The 20,038-nt window shown below is 37.1% G+C and overlaps 1 protein-coding gene across 9 annotated transcripts in view; it reads right to left on the minus strand.

The window, feature by feature from the left end:
- Amph (amphiphysin) overlaps positions 1 to 20,038 on the minus strand; it is a 214,772-nt gene that overhangs the window by 162,555 nt on the left and 32,179 nt on the right. The gene's annotated exons all lie outside the window — the stretch shown is intronic.

The raw sequence follows: 20,038 nt of genomic DNA on the forward strand, positions 1-20,038 counted from the left end.
TTCTGTCCTTTCAAATGAGTAAAAACTCTTGAAAGCTTTCCCTAAAGAACCCTTTTACATCATCACCACTGACACATGCTGTTTAACTGAGTTCTGCTCTAAAATGACAGAGGAAGAGGGCATTGTCATTGTATTTGGGATATTTAGATTTTGATCTCCATCTGAATAAATCCATGAAAAAATATTTTGTTACAGCCAGTTTATTTTTATATGTGCATTTCTCTTTTTTAATATTTATTTTTTAGTTGTAGTTTATTTAATACCTCTATTTATTTATTTTTATGAGGATCTAACCCAGGGCACATGCTAGGCAAGCGTTCTACCTCTGAGCACAACCCCAGCCCTGCGTTTCTCTCTCTCTTTTTTTTTTTAATGTTTAGGATCATTAAGAGTCCATTGGTTTTTATATATTTAATGTGTTCCAATCCATCTTAGTCATTGTCTTCTTGATGCTCCTATTGTGACCTCTTGGGCCACTGGGAGTGCCTTAGAGTTGACATCTGTGTCCTTTTAAAGTGACCTAGGTAGTGTTCAGTAAGCTTCCTTGCTTTAAAAGATGATAAGACATTCCAGACTCATCTTGTACATTTCCTGCCCTCACATGGAGTCAGCTATTTCTCCAAGGAGCCCTTTGGAGTGGACATTTGAGCAGGAAATGATTACTTTTCATGGGAGATGGGGCACTGTTGCATGACTGTCATTGCTTCTGGGTTTCTTTCACAGACATCTGAATCATTCCAGATGCGGCCATCCTCATAGGGTGTCTCTGTACATAGCTTAGTCTTGTACCACCACCAAGAATCTTTCTTTTCCAACAATGACATCGATGAAGAAATGTCTCCTAGAGGCAATTATACTGCAAAAATTAAAGCTTCCCACAGGGATATGTTTTTTCTTCTCTGATGGGTCATTCTTGCATTTAAACATGAATTGCAGCATGTGGTATGTGGTAGAAAATGGAAAGGACCTTCTAGAGATTTGGAAAGCCAGTTTCTGATGAAAGAACTAGGAAATTGACATTCACAGGCAGCAGGTTTCCTGGAAATTTTCCCTCTGTACGCTTCTGGGCATATGTCCTGATTCCATCACTACTGCAACAGAGACCTGAGCAGATGGAGTCGTGTCCTCACGACTTCTACCTAAATAAAACAGCCATTATGTAAAGACTGGGGATTACATTATGCCCAATGTACAAGGAGATATATATATATATATATATATATATATATATATATATATATTTAACCAAATAGTCATCAGGGCTACATTTTCTCCAGGTGCTTTGGGTTTCAGCTGAAATTTCTGGTTCAAGTAAGAGTTGCAGAGCAGTCATCTCTGAATTCTCTATGACAACCAGGAAAAAAATGGCAATTTTCAACTTTGGGAAACAACAAGCTACACATTCAAATACTTCAGTGTCTGAGTCAGTGATATAGAATCTCAATAATTCACACAATTATTATTTTATTGGTGCCAGTTAAGTGAATAGCAGTATTACATTTTCCCTTACAACAACCTTATGGGTAGATGCCACTATTATGTCCATTTTACAGAAAGGATTTTGAGAATCCTTGAGGCTATGTGTCATGCAGCTATTAAGACACCATGTCAGGCCAGGATTGCCTGACTTCAAAACTCTTGATCTAAACCATTACTTTTCAAGAAAGAAGTGCTTTTTTTCCAGATGGCATGAGAGAGGGGAGGGGGTTTAATCTGGACACTAATTTTCAATTGGTAGGGAGATGCACAACCCTGTTAACTATAGCAGGACACCCTTGACACTTATCACAAGCACTGAAGTGATTTGTCTACCAGATCCTGAGGACATACTCCCAGCTTAAGAAAAGTACGTTCTTTTTACACACATGGATCTTTTAGGAAACAATGCAGCAAAAGGGCTTTATACTAGGTTCTGCTATTATTTTACACATCACAGATCCAAATTTAGAATGAGCTTTTGATACATGGTTCTGTTAAATAGCCTCACAGACAATTGTGCCAGTGGAATTTTCCCATCTACTCTAATAGGCTATTTAAATGCAGCGAAGTCTATTTTTGAAATATCTTTCATCATTTAAGTGCAATATATGGTAGAATTTCTAAATCTCAATAATGCTTCAATGCTGGTTGCTTCTCCTGATGGGATCATTAAATATAAATGTATGCATAGCTAGGAATACACAGAGGATTTAGCTTATATAATTCTTAAACCAGAGGACAGTGGGGTTGCAGCTATCCTGAGAGATTTCTTTTCTAAGCTGCGCCTCTTTGCACTGAGTTAACTTCTTCACACTTCTTTTGAATTTAGCTTTTATCTCTTTTGCCATTTTAAATAACCTCATCCTGTAAATAGTGACATGATACATTGAACAACACCTACAAGACAGCTAGCTGCATGAAGTACAGACAGGAAAGTAAAACAATGCTTATTACTTCCAGATTTTTCTGCAGAAAGGCAATCATTCCAAAATTTGTTTAAATGTGAAAAAAAAATTAATACTGAAGTTTTCTAACATACACATAAGTAAAGAGAATGCACCCAGCCTTCAGCCATTCTTGTATCATATGTTCATTCCATTATCATTAGTTGTTGTTTTTTTAAAAGGCATTCTCTGAGCAAAACAATTTTTTTTATAAAAACAGGGATTGAACTCAGAAACACTTAAACACTGAGACACATCTCCAGCCTGTTTTTTATATTTTATTTAGAGACAGGGTCTCACTGATTTGCTTAGGGCCTTGCTGAGTTGCTGAGACTAGCTTTGAACCCCTGATTGTCCTGCCTCAGTCTCCCGAGTTGCTGGGATTACAGGTGTGTACCACCATGCTCAGTCCAAAACAAATCTTACATTAGAATCCTAGTGATGTATGAAATCTTATCTTTTTAACTGCAGAATATGAAGCAGCAGATTCTTCTATCTTGTGGTATCTATCATAGAGCATATCAAAACAAGAGCATCTGCTCAATTTTAAAACTACTCTAGATAGTAATTCATACTTGCAACCAACCAAGATATGAAAGTGCTGATTGCTATTGAGTCTGCTCTAAGCAGCACAAATTAATCTTTTTCTCTTATATATATTATATTCTCATGAAAACATAAGGTCAATATGGAAGTAACAATCTTGAACTAACACAGTGTACAAGATGATAGCAGATGACTCCAGCTAGCACCACAAAGGGACACATACAATCTTCATTCTGCCACATCAAGGACTAGAGGGCACAGGTTTAAGTTTTGCTTCTTGTCATCATTATATCTGCCATTACCATTTTCTGATGACGGACACAATCCTGTACTCCATGCTAAGCACTTTACATATATCTTTAATGTGCCACAGGATTTATCTTTTTATCCTCAATTTGCATTTGAAGAAATAGAAGCTTAGAGACATTAGTGACTTGTTGAGCAGAATCTAGAAACCAGGTTCTCCTGACTTCAAAGTCTGCACTCTTTTCCCTGGGACACACTTTGGTCCCAAGTAATACTGACCCAGACATAAACACACACACACACACACACACACACAATTAATAAGCCCACACTTATTCTAAAATATCAGTGCTAATGAATGGAATGATCAGCACCTGTATAATGTCTGGTGAAAATCTGGTACCCTTACCAAGTGTTGTACAACTTTTTTTTTTAACTCAATGAAAGAATACAGGAATCTAGAAGCAGACTGTGTGCCTGCCTACATGCTGAGCTCCACAACCTTTCTTGCAGTTAAGAAATCACGTTTGACATTAGGAAAGAGCTCTGGATGCCAATGTTTCCTAGGGCAGGTGGGACAAAAGGTTTGGCCACTGTGACTGGTACCATCAAAGACCAATCTTGACATTTAACTGAAAGTGCTTAAGGAGAAGTATTTCTAATGGAAATTGTCAGTCTACACTCCCTGAGATATCGGTGATATTTAAGTCCAGGTATTAAAAAATCTTCTAATATTTAAACAACACTTTGAAGTAGCAGGGGATTTGGGGAGATTTTGAGAGTTAACTAATGAAAGTTAACTAAAAAGAAAGTACTACCCTTATAACCTAAGCTATTCCTTAGGGGCTGGAAAATGCAAATCAAAGTCCTCTGAACTTAATTCTTTGAAGAAAATATTTAATTAGCAAATTTCTTAAATAATGAAAGGAACCTTCAAATAGTGCAAAAAAATAGTGCCTCAGAGGTGACCCTACTTTGATATACTAAAACATCATGCCATATCATACCAAGACCTTGGCCCATCCCAAAAGAAAATCTTCATAATTTTTGCGACTACCTACTGTGCTCGTTCTCTAAGCTATAAATTGTAATGTTCATCCTGATATTAAGCCTGTCTATAGTCTTAGATAGTCACATAGGCTTCTCAGCTTCAAAATTCTGAACTTCAAAATAGCTTATGAATTACTATTACCTGTCTTTTTCTATAATACTGTCCATCTTATCCCAAATAGACCTTTGTTCCTTAGCTTTAGTTCTGCATCAGACTCTCAAACACCCATACCTAATAGTGGGATTCCTTATTATCATGAATCTTCTCTACTGAATTTGGGTTTCACATATACCCAAAAAAATCCAATCATATATTCATTCATTATTTGCTTTTTTCTCTCTGGATGAACCTCTCTGGATTACCAAAAGGCACAATGTTTCCTAAATGTCACTCTCTGTACTAGACACATTAATGGTCCATCAAAATGAACCTATCAAGCCTGTTGCAGTGGTACATGCCTGTAACCCAGTGACTCGGGAAAACAAGTTTAAACATCATAAATGGATTAGGTTCTTTATATACTACTTGGTAATTTTTTTAATAATAGAACATTTAATGACTTTTTCTCTAGACTACATCAACCTCCCCCTACAGTATCAAAACAGCTGCATCCAAATCACAATGGTCATGTCAAATGTCATGTCTTCTCACCATTTATTAGAGTTATTGTAAGATAACAGTCTTGTAGAATACTGTTTCTTCCCAACCTGAAGATGAGGTTTGATAAACTAAATTATGCCTCTAAGAACATAGATCTTGGATTTAGTACTTTATATTAAATAGCTCTCAATTACCAATTGAAAATGAAAATCTTCACATTAGGGTAGACACACCAACCTGCTACAATCAATGCTAGACAATAGTTAAGGCCCAGAGAGGGCACCCGTAAACGTACAGCTCCTTTGTCACAGGCAACACTAGGGAGATGACTTAAAATAATTCAGTGGGTAGAAATTACAAAAGAACACAGTCAGGATGAATAAAATAACAAACTTTCCTAAGAGATGCTTTTTCTTTGGGACAAAATTTCCAGGGACAGCATCAGACAGGACTTGAGAGAGTGCTTTACCTCAACAGGCACAGAGTGACAGAGTGCCAGGAAAACTAGCTGAATAAGTAAAAAATAATAATAATACCAAGAACAAAGATGCAAGTGAAAAGCAAAAAAAAAGTGTTTCATAAAGTCTGAGAATAAAAAACTATATTTCGAATATATATCTTTAATCCCCCTGACACACCCTCTCAATAGTTCCTGTGAAGCTGAGTTCCATCCTCCACTAGACTGGAAGTTTATATGCTATATAGTTTATATGCTAATAAACTAATATATGAATATTATAAGTAAATATTCAAATATTTAATTGAAGGCTTAAAATTCATATATGCATGGGAGCAGTTGAGAAGGAATCGAACCAGTTGCTTATATTCAGAATATGTAAATAGCATTATTATCACTTTAGAAAATTCAAAAGATCCCACAAAGCTATTTACAGAGAGATACTGGTACCCCGATTGATCTGTGACTGAAACCTATGGTGGTTCCTCCACTAGTCCACAGAATCTTCCAAAACACATCCCACTATTCAGTCTAGGACTAAATGGAGGGCCTACTGAACCTAGGCATAAGTTAGCAGGTCTCCTCTGATTCCCACAGCAAGCTCTCCACTTCCCTAAAGATAAGGCAATTTCCAGGTAAAAATTATCCCAATTCTTATCAACAAAGAGAGAATAATTTATAAAACCTCCTTTCTGTAAGTCCTACTCTCTTTCATCTAAAAGGGACCCCAAAGTGGGGAGATTCTTCAAGAGTCCCCAAAATCTCATCATCCCCTGTCACTAGTACAATAAGCTCACAACCAGACTTGTGATGATCATCCCGTTGTACTCCGTGTGCTGCTTTCCCCACCCCCATTCTTCTATTCACTGCCCTGACACTTGGCCCTGGGAACCAGCTATCAATCCCTTCTGGTCTTCTAAAGTCAGTCCTTTTATTCAATTTTGTCTGAGGTCACTTACAACAAATGTTATCTTTCCCTACTCAAGACTATCTTGACACCTCTTTAGCCAGTTGAGTGGAAAGAGAAATGACCTTGGGTCAAATAGATTTGAGGTCTAAGGACCTTTAGGTGTAATGACCTTAATGTTCTGATAATCTAATAATCTGAACTCAAAGTCATTTTTTTCCTACATGCAATTCTACCTATGTGACATTGAAACTGTTACTTAATGTCTCTGCATCTCAGTTCACTGATCAATAAAGGGGCAAAAGCAATACCTACTTTACTGCTGATTAAATAAGGTCATGAACTTTGTTAAGCTGAGGATGGTGTAGCATATTCTAAATTCCTAAAGACTGCTGAAGCTGGGTCTCTTTAATCCCCCTGACACACCCTCTCCGGAGTTCCTGTGAATCTCTGAGTTCCATCCTCCACTAGACTGCAAGTTACTTGCAAGTGCAGACATTGTTTGAGTCCTTCTCTTTACATCTTATAAAGCAACTGTCACACAGTAGTGGCATAATAAATATGTTTGCTAAATGATACAAACGAAAATCTTTCTAAAGGAATGAAACCATAAAGCCTCTTAATTATAGGTGAAACATTTAATTATGTCTGTAAAAGGGTCTACTTAAGCTCTGGTGAAACAGAAGCTGTTATTTCAGTGAATGAAGTGTGCTTTGATATTCAAAAGGAAGAAAGGAAGAGGGAAGAAAGGGAGGGGGGAAAGAAGAGAAAGAAAAATATTGAGGAACTCATAGTGCACTTAACAACTGTGTTTTCTAAGGGAGCAAGTGCTAATGAATTCACAAAGGTTATATTCACAGAACCAAAGGATAACAAGCAGTGTTCCTGGGTGGCTCTTATATTTAATCAAATAAAAATATTAAAGGACTTGTAATTTTCCCTTTATTGCTCTCAGTTCTATCACAGGAGCTGGATGCCTCTTATAAAAATAGTAAGTGTTAATTTGCTGCATTATTCCATAGCTTTGATTTAAAAGGAGGAATGCCACATTAGGTCTTGCTTGTTGACATTCTTTGATTAGCTTTCATTTTTTCATCAACAAACATTTACAGAGCATCCACTGAAGTACCACATACTGTTCCGAGCTCTGGAGCTACAGTAGAGAACATACAATCAAAAATCCTTGCCAGAGCTTGTAGTCAATAAGGGAAAGTAATACTGATGAGACCAAAAAAAAAAAAAAGTAAATATGTAAGATGTTAGATGGTAGTAAAGCTCAAGGTTCAATACAGAAGTCAAACAGAGAGAAATGGAGCCTGGGAGAGAGAGGGGTGCAGGAGATGAGGTCCAAGAGGGAAGGCTGCGCCAGATGATAAGGCTTCTTGGACATAGTGAGAAGGGTGGCTTTGCTCAGTTACATGGGGAGCCACCTGAGTGTTCTGAGAAGACACCTGAATGCTCCAGCCATATAAGCTGGTGGATGTGTGGAGGGGGTCCAGGGCAGCAGCAGGAAGCCACATTGGGAGACTAGTTCCATAACCAAGTGAGAGAGACTGATGTCCTGGATCTGCAGAGCGGTGAACAGTGATAGAATTCCAGGTATGTTCTGAAAATAGAGCCACCATGATTTATTGATGGACTGGATGTGGGGCAAGAAAGAGAAGAGTCTAGGGTGACCAGGTTTGTGCCAGGATGGCATGCAATATACATGGATGATCCCGATGGATCCCAAATTCCTTCCAAATATCTCTTCAATGTCCGCAAAACATGCCAGTTTTTCACTTTGAACATTGGTTATTTGGGGGACAGCAGCCTACATTTACTCCCTGCCAATTTTGCATCAGACTTGTGCAAGGTAGTTCGAAGGGACACGATCTATACTAAAAACCTGTGAGAGAGTAATTATTATACTGTTTTATGGTAAAGAGGGCTGAGACTCAGCAGAGGTTGGTAATCCACCAAGAGGGAAAGCCAAGCCAGTATGGCCACATCTTCACATTTCTATAGAGAAACTGGAAATCCAGATAATTACATGCATTCTTGATATTTTAAAATATAGTTAAAAATTTTGACAGTTTAAAAAAAACACACAATATGAGACAAATATACAAACCTGCATCCCGAACATCCCTTAAGGGAAGCCCACTGGGGCAAGATAGAGACTCCAGTGCTTGTAATTCTAAATATATTATAAAATGATATGTTTTTTCAAGTGATCATTCTAGGTGATGCAGAAGCAAGAAATCTAAAAAAAAAACCCTTTAAATAAATATAAGACAAGATTAGATGTATGTCAAAAAAGAAGTACAGATTTTAAGACTGATGTCTGTACCACTATGGTTCTACATGTCACAGAAAGAAAAAACACAAATGGCCTCTGCCCTTTAGGAGAGAAACTCCTAGCCATCAGTGCTCTGAGCTCCAGGACTACTGAGGGGTAGAGAGATGGTTCTCCCTTTACACCTCTGACATGTGGACAATGGTCCATACCTCATGTATGAAAGCAAACTGCTCCTAGGGCTCTGACCCTATGTGTCTGCCTTCACCTCCTACACACACTACCTTGCTTTTCTGCTTCCCCCTCAATAGTAAGCAGAGTGGTGGGTATAAGCATATGTTCTGAGGCTGGTGTTCAAAGCAAGACATGTTAGGGTCTTGCTAAGTTGCTGAGTCTGGTCTTGAATTTGCAATTCTCCTGCTTCAACCTCCCAAGCCACTGGAATTACAGGCATGTGCCACTGCTCCCAGCTCATCCAATTTTTTTTAACTTATTCTGATTAGTTACACATGACAGTAGAATGCACTTTGATGCATTATATATAGATGGAGTATAATTTCTCATTATTCTGGTTGTGCATGATGTAGAATCCCACTGGTTGTTATAGTTATACATAGGGTAATATATATATATATATATATATATATATATATATATATATATATATATATAATATATGTAAATATTATATATGTAATATACATAGAGTAATAATGTCTGATTCATTCTACTATCCTTCCTACTCCCATACCACCTCTGCTCCCTTTACTCCCCTCTACCTAATCTATAGTGACTGTATTCTTCCATAGCCCCATCCCCTTATGACGAATTAGCGTCTGCATATCAAAGAAAACATTTGGTCTTTGGTTTGGAGGAATTGGCTTATTTCTCTTAGCATAATATTCATTTTTATGAATAATATCCATCCATTCATTGGAAAATGCCATAATTTCATTCTCCTTTAAGTCTGAGTAATATTACATTTTGTGTGTATAGAGATAGATAGATAGATAGATAGATAGATAGATAGATAGATAGATGCCACATTTTCTTTATCCATTCATCTGTTAAAGGGCACATAGGTTGGTTCCATATTTAAGCTATTAATAGTGAGTTAAGCTGCTATAAACATTGATGTGGCTGCATCACTATTATACCCATAGGACTTAAAATCAGCATATTAGACTTGATGCAGCCACATCATCCTATAGTTTTGATACAATAAACAATAAATGCTTCATCCTTTTTGCTTGTTTGTGAAACTAAATGGTCATGACATACACAACTGCAGAAATTCATGCAGCTTTATAAATGCTATTGCATTTCCATTTAATAAGAGTTGATCATCATGAAAATTTTATGTTAACTAATTAACGTCTACTGAATATTTCCCCTGTAGAGGAATAGGAAAAGGGCTGTACTGAAGTACTAACATCAGCAGGCCATGCACTTCACCTAGATGGCTCTGAGTCAGCTATGTAACCTAAAAGTTCAATGTAAAACTCATAGATATATTTTATACAACCAATTGTGAATGTGATTTGATACAATTCTTTGTCTGGAATTTTAAATAGAATTGATTATATATTTCTGATGCTTAAGTGAATGATCTAACTTTTTCCACAATAAAAATAGATTGTTATCATCTTTTGCAAGCAGAGAAAGAAATTACTCTTACCAAATACTAAGAATACTCAATAGAGAGCAATATTAACACCTGATAACCAATGTCATTTTTCCCAAATGATGAGTTCTTAAGATTTATTATTATATTTCTCATAATAACTAGTTCATGTGTGTCTTTGATTTTATATTTCAGCTTTCTATGATTTTCCACTGATTTGTCCATTTATGTTGGTAATATTTCCAAAGAAGAGGCTCACATTTTTTCACTGAAATTTTGATAATTTAAGTCATTCATTGTGTTTGCAGTGTTTCAACATCTGACAAGGTTGACTTCCACCCTCCAAAATTTTAATTTACAGAGCTTGTATTTTATATTTGTAGTCAGCCCCTTTCTTATTCCTTGTTTTCTTGATGGATATTCCAGGTTCATTTTTCATTTATTATCATGAAGTCAAGTTGATTTTCTGCTTTTAACTTTACTATTTCTTTCTCCTTTGTCTTTAGATTGTACTTTCCAAGCTTTTTGAAAAGCAGCTTTTTACTTCATTTTATCCTTTCTTGAGTAATCTAAAAGCACTTAAGCAACTTCTTTTTCTCTCTGTGTGGCCTGGCACTTATCCCCTGGCTTTTAGTATGTGATGTGCTCACTGCTACTCATTTCTACACAGTGTCTAAATATACTTAATATACTTTTGATTTCCCCTTCTTGATGTAGGTTATTTAACAGTACTCTGTAATTTTTCAAGGAGGTGAATTGTGATAAACCTTTTCAGTTATTTGCTAATTCTTTGAGTTGTAGAGAGAGATGTGGGATGTGTGATTTCCACACTTAGTAATGTAGTGGAAAGATCTTTGTAGTTTAATATGTACTATACATGTAAATATTCTTGAAACGCTGGAAAAGAGCATATATTCTCAGTTTATAAACAAAATAAAGCACATGTGTTCTCTAGTTTGCATGAAAACCCTTACCTCTATATTATATCCTTGGTTCAGAGGTCACGATAAATCACTTATGGGGACTGGGGATGTGGCTCAGTGGTAGAGGGCTTACCTAACATGTGCAAGGCACTGGGTTTGATTCTCAGCACCAGATATAAATAAATGAATAAAATAAATGTCCATCAACACCTAAAAAAAATAGTTTAAAAAAAAATCACCAGGCTTGGGATGTGGCTCAAGCGGTAGCGCGCTCACCTGGCATGCCTGCGGCCCGGGTTAGAGCCTCAGCACCACATACAAACAAAGATGTTGTGTCCGCTGATAACTAAAAAATAAATATAAAAAAAAATCACTATGTCCTCCATTTTATATATGGTCATATATTTATGCAACTATGTAAGTTGACATGTCCATACACATAAAATTATAGCAAGTACTTGAATTAATAGTTTATCATTTATATTAAATGAACTTGAAATATCCTAAATATTTATTTAAACTTTAAACTTATAAATATTATTTTATAGTAGTATAATAATCAATGGGATTAATAAAAATGAAAGCTCTTATTTTCAAAACTATTTATTCTAGCATTCTACCATTATAAATTTCCCCCTGCAAAGCATCATGATATAAAATATTCTTATTATTTTTTTATTTTCTTGCAATATATTCCTTGCAGTGAAATAATTTTATCACCATTTTTAAGGACTGCACCTTTTGATTGGCCCTCATCAAGAAGTAACAGTTGTTTTTATCTTTGATAGTTTAATGAGGCAAAAGATAAAATCACAATTTAAATATACATCTTTTATTATGAATTAATGTGAATTGTTTCATATTTTTATAAATCACTTTTACTGCTTCTTTTAAGGGCTATCTAGGCCAATAATTGGTCCATTTCCCTGCTAAAATATAAATATTTTAAATTAATTAATTCTAAATTAATTGATTTTTAAAATCAATTAAAAACATTTTGATATAACAGGGAAACAACTCATTTGTTACAAGAAATGCATTTTAGTTTCTTTTTAATATCAATACATTTCTAACAAACCTATGTTTCAAAATATTCTATGACAATAACTACATTATTGCTGTTATTTTTATCCTTAGAAAACTCACCCTCATCGAAAATTCAATAAGACATTCAACTTAAATTTTGGCATTTTATTTGATTTCTTTCTTTTTTCCCCAGTACTACTGGGAACTGAACCCAGAACCTCACTTTAAGGGTTTAGATACGAGGTGTTCTCCAAAAGCTCATGTGTGAGAAAATGCGAGTACTTTCAGAGGTGAACTGTCTGGGTTATGAGAGTCTTAATCTAATCAGTGGATTAATCCACTGACAGGGATTAACCCAGTGGCAACTGAAAGCAGGTAGGGTGGGCTGGAGGAAGGGATCACTGGGGTGTGGCTTTGGGATTTATATTTTGTCCCTGGTAAGCTGAGCTCTCTCTGCTCCCTGGTGTCATGTCCTGAGCTACCTTCCTCCTCCACACCCTTCTGCCATGATGTTCTGCCTCATCTCAGGCCCAGTGCTACGGAGTCAGTCATCTGTGGACTGAGCCCTCTGAAACTCAGCACCACATAATTTTTCTTCCTCTAAAATTTTCTTGTTGGGTCTTTTGGTTACAGCAGCAAAAAAGCTGACTGAAACAATCACACATGCTAAGCAAGCACTGTACACTGAACTGTACCCACAGCCCTCCATATTTCTTTTTTATATTTAATTCATCTGAAAAATATTTTTGTTTATAGTGTAAGGTAAATACTTAAATAATCCATGATCTCTCCAGTTAACTGCTTTTCCTATGACCAACTAATGATGATTATTCCTTCCACATATTTTGCCACTTCCCTTTCTAGTAGCAATACTTTGGGATGAGTCTGCCTTTTCCTAGAGTTTATAATCAAATATAACCATGGATTTTTGAACAATCACCTCACTGTTACAGTTCACCTTTATAGTATATTAAATGTAAAGAGTGTCAGTTCTCTAAAACAACAAAGGAATCCAAAATATTACTGTGTACTTTCATCTTCTGCTAAGATATGTTTTAATTGAGATTACACTGAGAAGTGCTTTAACATATTCAATCTTTCTGAAGAAACACAGTACATCTCTTTACACATTTATACACACACACACACACACACACACACACATATAATTTTTTTAAACAGGAACTGGTTATGTTGCCTAGGATGGTCCCAAATTCCTGATCTCAAGTGATCCTCATCCCTCAGCCTCCCCAGTAATTGAATACCAGGTGCATACCACTGCACCCAGTCAGATAGTTTTGTAATATCATTTAGTTTATAGCTGTAGCTCTCAGAACATAATTTTCTTTATATAAGTCCCATGTATTGCTCAGGAGGGCTGACCAGGGTCTATATTTTGCTGTTTTTGTTGTTATTGTTATAGATGGAATAATTTTTCCTTAACATCTTGTAAATACTATTTGTATATAAAGAAGCAGGAATTTTGTTTCTTTGTCTCCTGTGCACTAATGCACTAAATTTCCAATTAAATGATTCAAATACTTGAGTTTTCACTGAACATCACTTTTTCCTTTGCATTTGTTTATCATATTGCATTCATAATATTACTGTTTCATGCCTCTTTTAAATTTCCGAAATTCCAGAACCACACTAAGTAACAGTGTTAACTAGGAGGTCTTTTTCATATTCCTGATTTTTAACTGAATGACTTAAATGGTGCCATATTCTGATGCTCACTGTAAGATTATTATTAATATTTTTTTGCCCTGTAAGGAAAGGTTTTATTTTAAATCAGGAATGGGTAGTGAATTGTATCATACACTTGCACACACCATTTGAAAAGCAACACTTTAGTTTGAACTGTAGCCTAGTGCCAATCTTCAACCATTTTTTAATCCAGAAAATATGGTAATTTTCTATTCTCCAAGCTAACATTTAAATGATATGCTAAATATTAAACCATCCTTGCATTAAAGAAACAAATCCTAAATGGCTATGGAGGATAAGTTCCTCAATGACCTCTAAATTCAGTTTGCCAATCTCTTTGATGGTGCTTTTATATCTACATATATTAGTTAGTTTGGTATGAACATTCTTTGTTCAGTTTTCATAAAACATGATGACTGTTACAAAGTGAGCAGGACTCTCATAAACATTACCCATGCTGGCATGGAGCCAAAGGTTCAGCATGTCCTCTGCCAAACAGGAACCCTATTCACAAGATCACTACAAATGATTGCTCATTATGCCAATACTCATGTTTTCCTTGAAGCTCATTAGCACCAAGATTCCAAACTCTCTTGAGACTCCTTGTCATCCTGTGGCTGTTCTCTTTCTCTCCAAAGCAGGCTTTACCACTGTCAGTATGCAGTGCCACCTTACCTGTCACACCCATCAACACCTGCCCTGCTGTCATGGAGATCAAGAGAGAACACCCAGTCATCCAAATTCCAGGGCCTCACTCACAGCCACCATCACGGGCCACTTCACTCATGAATGCAACAGGAGTAGCCCCAATGTACCCTGACACCAACTGGAAGCATCTGTTCCCAAAGAGCAGATGTCTAACTGCACTCCACTCACTGATCTATTAAAATAAAACACTATTATAAAGGAAGCTCCCTTGAGGGCTGAAGCAAAGTCTGTTTTATTCCACAACTATATTTATTTTTTCTTTCTTCAATCCAACTTAAATCCATTTTGTTTTGGGCTCTTTAAAATCAAATAGTTACCTTTTCAATGCCTAGGACACTAAAAGGTACATTCTAGTCACAACATTTATAAAATATTTTAAAAATCCAAGTTACACATGATTCATCTTCTTATTCCTTCAAGCATCATTCTGAATCTGAAATGTTTGCAGGCTTAAAAATATTAACACAATCCTCTTTCTCACATAAGATAATATAATGGAAAGCCTAGGACCTAAGAACCCTATAGAACTGCTTGGAAATTCCAGCTTCCTGTGTGACTTTGTATGAGCGCCTTAAGATCCCTGAGTCTCTACTGTTTCCACTTTTGCAAGATGGGATAATCATAGCTACCTCTTCAGATGGACGGCAGGTATGAGGAAGAAAGTAAACATAAATCACTATGCCAAACAGCAAGACTTCTCACCATCTCAATTCACCATCGCTTTGTAATATCCAATGAAGAACCCCCAAACCTACTGAGGATCTGTGTATTGCTCAGATTCCAAAAACAAAACTGTAATTACTTGGTATTAATGTAGTGTCAGTGTAAAACCTCTGGCATATTTTTTATATATACCTAAAAGAAATTCCAATGGAAGGCAGCAAACAAAGGCCTTGAAGCCCTCGGGTCATCCCACCGCTGCCTTTGTTATTCATAATGGATGATGATAAGAATAAGCCATGCTTGGGTGGCCAGGATCACTGAACTGGCCAACAGCAAACTGTACCACAGAGGCCAACAATGAGAATGGAACGCCCCATTCTCAGAGCTGCAGAGGTCCACCCTGAGGACTGAGTGGCCTTCTCTCTTGGAGCCATTCTTCCCGTCACATCAGTAGCCCAGCTTTCTAAATCCAACTCTGTTCCAGGTTCCTATTGCTGCTATTAACAAATTACCACAAACTTTTTGGCTTAAGACACAAGCTTATTATTAGTTCTGGAGGTCAGAAGTATGAACTGAGTTTACCAGGCTAATGTCAAGCTAACAGCAGGACTTTTCTGGAAGCTCTGGAGAACTCATTTCACTGCCTTTTGGTTTATGGAGACTGCACACAATCCCTGCACACATTGGCCCTGCATTGTTCCAGCCTCTGCCCCTGTGGTCACCTCTCTTTCTCTGATTCTCCCACCTCTCACTTGTCTTTATAAGAACCCTTGCGATTATGTTGAGCCCACCCAGATAATCCAGGATAATCTCCCCATCTCCAAATCCTTAACTTAATCACACCAGCAATGTCACTTTTACCAGGTAGCATTATATACTGACAGCTTCCAGGTATCAGGATGTAGCTATCTCAAAGGGTGCACTTTTCTTCCACCCACAATCTCCAACTCCTTGACAGGATGTACTGAGAACACATATCACTTCTATCATATTCCCATCAAAATCACACATCCTGAATCATGGAATCATGAGGAAACTGGCATGCCAAACTGAGGGAGGCTCTACCAAATCACTAGCCTATGGCCATAAAAAAAAAATGTCAATATCCTGAGCCAGTGAAAAGCTGAATACTGAAATCAAAGGAAATTAGCCATGTTGTGGCTAAAAGGGGCACAACTATTGAATCCTGAATCAAGTCAAGAGATTTGATTATAGTACCTTATCAACTTTCTTGATGTGAATATTGATTTTGAATATTGAACTACTCTACAACTTTTTCTATAAATTTGAAATCACAACAATATTAAAAGTAGAATGGAAAAAAAATCACATTTAAAAAATGTGGTGAGCCGTTTCTGTGAACTGTGGCCGCCATTACAAGATGGCGCTGGTTTCCCCTGTAGTCTGTGACAAACAACTCCTTATCAGAATGAGTTGGCACGCTGTGACTTGGCACCCTATGAGAAAAGTCCACGTGGCAGTTGTGCATTGGGGCTTTATCTGCTTTATTAAGGCTGGGGCACACGGGAATAGTAGTAGTGGCAGTAGGAGTAGCAGTAGTAGTAGTGGCAGTAGGAGTAGCAGTAGAAGTAGTAGTAGGAGTAGCAGTAGAAGCTAAAAGACATGTCAAAACAAAGGCCTAAATAAACAGCTGAAAGAAGAAAAAGTATCAAGGACCTGAATAAACTGCTGAAAGAAGATTCCTGAGTTGCGTCTTCCTTGCGGGCAAGGGGTCGCGACAAGTGGCGCCGAGACCCGGGAACCAGAACTTTCAGTCAGTCAGGGGTGGTGCACCGGTTAGTCCCAGGTAAGTGGGATCTGCGATCAAAGCAGGGATAGTCCCAGTAAGTGGGATCCGCGTCCAAAGCGGGGTCAGCTCCTCTACAAAGAAAGAGAGAGCCTCATATTTATTGCAGCTGCACTGTGTACTTTCACTTTTGTTTTCTGTGTTTCTTTTGTTGTGTCATTTCGCTTTTGTTTTTTGTGTTTCTTTTGTTGTTGTGTCCTCTGTAGATAAAGAGAGAGCAAAAATAAAAAAAATAAAATAGGACGCTCCTCTGTAGATAAAGAGAGAGCGGGGCTTTCTACTTTCACTTTCTTCATAGTTTTGAAAACATTATGGGTGTTAACTCCTCAAGCCCAATTTTGCTGGCCTTGGATGGGCTGCTGCGTTCTAAGGAACTTAAAGTGAAGCAGAGCACATTACAGAGGTTTTTAGAAGAGACTGACTCTGTAGCTCTTTGGTTTGTTTTTTCAGGGAGTCTGACGATTCCCAGCTGGGACAAATTAGGGAAGGACCTAGATTTCGCTCGTGAGCAGGGTATCTTGAAGGATGGTGTTATACTACTTTGGAAGTTAATTAGAGGATGTATAACAGATGGTAAATGCCAGAAAGCTGTGAGCGAGGGTCAGGCTGTTCTTGAGCAATTGCATGAAGAAAAATCGGAGGGGTCACATAGCGAGGTAGCAGAAAGTATTAGGAGTAAGAGTGATGAAAAGATAAGGGAGTCTGAAGTTAAACAGGGGAGAAGGCTCTATCCGGACTTGACTGAGTTAAAAACTCCCAAGGACACAAGTAGCTCGGACAGTTCTGAGGAATTGGACAAGTTATTACAACAATTACGTAAGACTAAGATAAGAAAGAAAAAACGGGAAACAACAGATGTAAAAGCCTGCTGTGAGAAGGGTTATAAATCCAGTTCTGGGGAGGAAGTTGAAAATCTAGAGGAGGAGCCAGTACCTGATGCTGCTCCACCCTTCCCTATGCCTCCAGTAGTTCCGCCCCTGTATGTGGGTGGAGTCCAAGGCTCCGGGAGGACTTTTCATTCTGATTGGTTCTTCCACAGTCACTCAGACAGGACTTCTAGTCCCGCCTTCCAGCCACTAACCTGTACTGCTGTGTTTCAGGTTTCTACCGGAGCTGCTCAGAGCCTGTATTTTTAAAAAAATGCCTACCTGTAAATGCTAACAAAAGATATCTTTTTCAGACAAAATTTAATTCCACAGGTTTCTATGTTACATTCCTAAATTTAAACTAGTTCTAAGTTAAATAACCTGACTTTTTCTCTATAGTTGTGTTACTGAATAATGTTCTATTGATGAGAGATATCAAATATGCTTCTTTATATTTTACTTTTAATTTTGAAGGTTATGAGGATGCATTTGCTCGCCACAGGAACAAGCCGGCAAAGTTCCTGTGATGACCAAAGAATCCTTATTTTCATTGCTAACTATAAAAATAAAAATGTATACTCAAGGATCTTATTTCAGTTACATCAAGTGACGTCACATAGAAGAGTGCACTCCTAGTTAAAAATAAATTTAAATGGATCCAAATATTTTAAGACCACGTGGTTACATGAAGTTAATATAATTATAAGTTATGTTCTTATTCTTTATATATATATTTTAGATATTTAGATAACCTATATTTGTTAATCTATAAATTAATTAGCACATGCCTAATTGATTAGTTAATATATATTTGCCTAATTGTTTTTCTTCAACAGAAAACCTATAATTTAAGTTTTATATTTACATTTATCAGATACTCTGTTTTTTCAGTTACAGATATTTGAGATAAATGTGTTTACTATAAATTTGCTTTTAAATAAAAATACAATCAAGTAATTTCTACTTCTCAATGTTATTGTTCAAACTCATATAATGATAAATTATTATAATTATTTCTCCAAAATATCTAAAGGTTTTAACTTTATTTTCATTGATATTTCTTCTCAAAATATAATAATTTGTTTATAGATTCTAAGGTTTTCAAAAATTGTTCCAAAGTATAAAAAGAAATTTAAAAAAAAAGGCACACATGCCTCCTCCTGGATAAAGAACCTTGGTGTCCTGTGATTTTTTTTATTTTTTACCCTCGACGTCTCTCGCCGGACTCGGTTTCCGTTAGCCGGACTTGGCATCTGGAGGTCCTTACCGAGATTCGGAAAGCAGAGGTAAGCGGAGGAGGCTCACCTTCTAAGGGAGAAGGGGAGGATTGGATCAAAGATGATTTAAAGAGACAGGGTACGTACCATGGGTAACTCAACAGTGAAACTTCGTCTGGCCAACGAAGTTAAAGAACTGTTAAACAAACAAGGAACAGGAATAAAAACCAAGACAACAACTAAATTCGTTGAAGCTATAGCCCAGGCTTGTCCTTGGTTTCTGACGGGAGGCTTTCTTAATAACAGTGATTGGGATTTGGTAAAGCAGGATCTCCAAAAGTTGTTGAGGGACCAGGGTCCAGATAGAGTCCCGATTGCTACTTTCTCTCTATGGAGATTGGTAAAGGATGCTCTTTTAACTGATAAAGTGAAGATTAAGGAGCAGCTTGCTGAATGCAAACAGGCTCTTAATCAGGTCCAAACTGCTGCCACTATTAATCAGGTTATTCAACAAACTTCCACCATACTCGATTCTCAAAATAAAGTTAACCAACATCTTTTGTCAGGGATTTTAGCTGCCAACCAAAGAATAGATTTACTCCAAGCTCAGGTAGAAGAATTGGCTGACTTGGTGCTTTTGGGTTGTGTTGACCAACATGCACATTTATGCATAACCTCTGTCAGATTTAATAATTCCAGGAATGCTTCCCGCATCATCGGAGAGTACTTGGCCGGAAATTGGTCCATGGTGGCAAAAAATTTGATCCAGTCTCAACTAACTCAGATAGCTGCCTTAAACAACACCCATGTCGATCCAGTGACCTTGAGTCAATTCACCACTTGGATATTTTGGATATCTTCTGCCTTTTCCTTTTTTAAGGAGTGGGTGGGAGTAGACATTTTTGGTACTATGTGTTGCTTTGGTGTGATTCTCTGCTTGTGGTTTCTCTGTCGCCTCAAGGCCCGCAGTGCTCACGATAAGGCTATGA

Source organism: Urocitellus parryii, chromosome 3, assembly GCF_045843805.1.
Source record: "Urocitellus parryii isolate mUroPar1 chromosome 3, mUroPar1.hap1, whole genome shotgun sequence".
In the NCBI taxonomy this organism is placed as follows: domain Eukaryota; kingdom Metazoa; phylum Chordata; class Mammalia; order Rodentia; family Sciuridae; genus Urocitellus; species Urocitellus parryii.